Below are 3,816 nucleotides of genomic sequence, written 5' to 3' on the forward strand. Positions count from 1 at the left end.
TTTGCAGCTATGCATATTTTAGATAAATGCTGAGGCTTATGTTTTTTAAATATGTAAGAAAATACAGGGATCAAGAGATAAAATACATACAGCGATTTACCTCTCAGTCAAAGAACCACATTTGGAAACAAATCTGTAAATAAGATCTCCGAAATATACACCCCAGCCACAGAGACACGTGCCATATAATAAAGAGACAACAAAGAAACAGTCTCAACTTAGCAATAGTAGTTAAAGTTCTATTGATTTCTGCTTATAATCTGAATAATTGTAAAAACTTAGAAACTTTTGAGGCCTTTTCCCAAAAGTATTATGACATTTGTGTGATGATTTTTCAGGCGGGGATATATTCTTTGTTGATACATACATATGTACATACATACTCATAAATATATTATTAGTCATTGCTCTCAACTGTGATAAGTTAAATACTTAAATGCTTCAGTACAAAGAAACTCAAGCTGTTTCAACCAGGTATATTCAGAAAGCTTCCATGTTTTATAAAGATATCACACACATGAGATATAAGACACAGAATAAGTCAAAATGGCACTGAACTAGAAATTTTATCCTATTGGCTAGGTTTCATAGCAATAAAGCTCTCTATGTGTGCTACAGAGGAAAAATAGTAGCCAACGATCTTACCCAGCTGTGAACTCTGTGTAATGTATTTACCATCCTGGCAAGATACACCAAAGGGTACTGGTGCAATAGTGGCATAAATGTTATAGGAATAAGCAACCATTTCATAGTTGGATTTAAAGCTTACTCTACAAGATCAAACTTAGGCCTGGTACTGTTAACTGGGCCAAAACCTATGCCTGGATAGGTCATAAGCCCTAGGGAGGAATCCATTACTGCTGCTGCTACTACTACTACTACTACTACTATAAATGTATTCTATAATCATTTGGCCTATGAGTTCTTATATTTATACACAAATATTACAGCATTTCTCAGCTCTCATCATAGAAGCTGCTTTTTGCAGTAGATAGTGACTAATACAAAGACCAACAGCTGATCAACTCACAGAGAATGAAGGACCATGGAGTACTCAGCTCTCAATAGGATGTTATATTCCCACTTCTAAAGCTCAAGCATCATTTCAGGGGAGAGCACAGTAAGATGATAAGATCCAAGGACATCTTGGATAATGGGCATCTTCAGGGAAATACTATTTACCGGACTTATTAGGGGCATTCAACAAATTAATTGAGAGAAGCTGGGACTACATGCACAAGACATGAAAAAGGTCAAGACAGTCAAATTCCCAGAATGGATAGTGGAGAATGCCATGATTTCCCAATCATATCTGAGGATCAATTGGCAATTTGTGGCTGCTAGGGCAGGGAGATGTGAACTCTAAGAGGGTATCCATGCTCCAGGACAGGAGTCTGTCTCACATACAAGCACACAGAGGCAGCATTATGTGGAATTTTGGTTTTAAACTGAATCTGGAGGAAAATTTTGTGGTGGGGATAGGGGAGGAATGAGAGGAAAAAGAATTGGGCTTGGTTTTAGCAAAATGTTTGTATCAAATTCTTAGATAAATTTTTACAATTTTTATAAGACAGAAAACAATTCTTGTCAGTTAACTTTGTAATGATCTGGGGTTGTAGAACACAATAAGGCAAGTCTTGAATTAGTCATAATAAACTCTTGTCTGTTAATATGAAAGAGCTGTTGGTTCGTTGAGTAAACTATTTGCTATGATAATAGAACTGCAATAACCTTCTTGAAGCAAACAGAGAATTATGTTGTTGTTTACTTTAATGTCTTCCTGGAGAATTGGAGAGATGCTCAGTGGGAAAAATGCTTGTTGTGTTAGCATAAGAACCTAAGACAGATGACATTGAGAAACGTATCTATAATCTTAGTATTGGGTGGAAATGTTGGAAGAGACATGTAGATCCCAGGGACTTACTGGCCAATCAGTCTAGTTGAAATGTGATTTCTATGTTCCATGAGGGAGCTTGTCTCAATAAATAAATAAATAAATAAATAAATAAATAAATAAATGAAGTAAACCAACAGATATCTAAATGTAGAGCAATATAGTAGAAGACACCTCATTTTGACATCTGTCTTCCATATCCACATGAGAATGTGTGTGCATGTGCACGTGCCTATATGCACACACACACACACACACACACACACACACTTAAAAGTTTTCTTGGGCAAGATTTTCTGTGAAGATAACTAAATTACATTGACAAAGGTTCTCAGTCTGTCCTATCCGCCTGTCTGATAACTCAAACTATTGACTGTCAACCAAAGATAATATTGCCTCATAACCCTTGCCAAATTTATATCTATCTATCTCCTGCCCTGTGGCCATCATTGTAGTTTAGGTTTACTCCTTAGCAAACTATATCCCAATCATTACTCTCAAGATAAACACTAGCAACTTAAGGGTAACAACCGAATTTCTGAATAGTTCCCATAGTAAAGCTATGGAGGAAGATGCACAACTTCAGTAGTTATTCGAGAATGAACAAATGGCCTTTGATGTTTCCCATTGAACAATTGAATTAATGCTATCTTCTTTGGTTCTAATCTTTAAAAGCAGGCAAATACAATTTTTCCAGATGTGCAGGCTCTTCGTGTGTAAAATGAGAGTGCATAGGATGATAAACATTTGTTTTAAGGACACACTAGCTTTAATTTATTGATAAGTATTTATAGCTTTCCAGATAGTTACAAATGCATGGGTAGATCCCCTTCTTCATTCCTCACATTCATTCTTCAATGTACTACAGTGTAAATTTTACTTGTGAAGGAAAATGAGGCTCAGAGAAATATAATAATTCAAAATTAACAACACTAAATTATAAGATCTAAATCTTCTGCTGAGGAATTTCTGGATTTTTGTCCATGCCATTGACATAGAGGTAGATTTACATTATTTTGTAAGACCAGAAGTTAAACTAGACATTATGGCTCATCTGGGAAAGGCTTAAGGCAAATAAGTTTTCTGGAGATAGCCCAACTGCTTTATATGGGTACGAAGGGTAAGCTCTGAATTGCAGGGCCTTCAGAGATTTCATACCAGGATTGCTTCTTACTACTGAAAGGCCTTTCCTGTCATTATTACATAGTCTAATGATTCTGGGTATTATCCCACCCTATTGGGCAGATTTCCTACATGTCCACATAAGATAAACTTTCAGAAATTAATGCTATTTAGATGAATTGATGATTTTATAGAATTCCTGATTGATTCAAAAATTTTAGGAAGAAAGTTTCAAGAGATGGTTTTAGTTGTTTTGCCAGAAAGATGTAATAAAGTTAGAATCAGGAATAGAATGTGACCCCCTTAATAAAAAAGTAAACAAAGGCTGCATAATAAGGAATACAATTAGCTTTCACAATTACACTAAAAAGAGAAAAGCCTTGGGACAATTTTCTGATCAAAGAAAAGCATTCCTTCTAGGTCAGGTGCAAGGATGAAGTCGCAGGTATGGCACTATGTTGAAGGAAGGCTGTGTAAAACTGTTGCTTTGACATACAATGAGCTCATAGAGTGAAACACTGTTTTGCACTTAATATCAACATCCTTCTGTAAAGCACCTTTAATGTAACATTTTATCTATGAGGTAATTTTCTAAAGAACTTTTGTCTAAGAAGGTATAAAAAGGCCAGAGAGAAGAAATAACATGGTGGCTTTGGGGGGGCGGGGCTACCACATACATCCAAATATATTTATGTGTGTGTGTGTGTGTGTGTGTGTGTGTGTATTTGTCTATATGTATGCATACACATCCCTGGGATGAAACCTACTTGGTCGGGATGAATGATTGTTTTGATGTGTTC

The sequence above is a fragment of the Mus caroli genome, chromosome 6, assembly GCF_900094665.2.
Source record: "Mus caroli chromosome 6, CAROLI_EIJ_v1.1, whole genome shotgun sequence".
Taxonomy (NCBI): domain Eukaryota; kingdom Metazoa; phylum Chordata; class Mammalia; order Rodentia; family Muridae; genus Mus; species Mus caroli.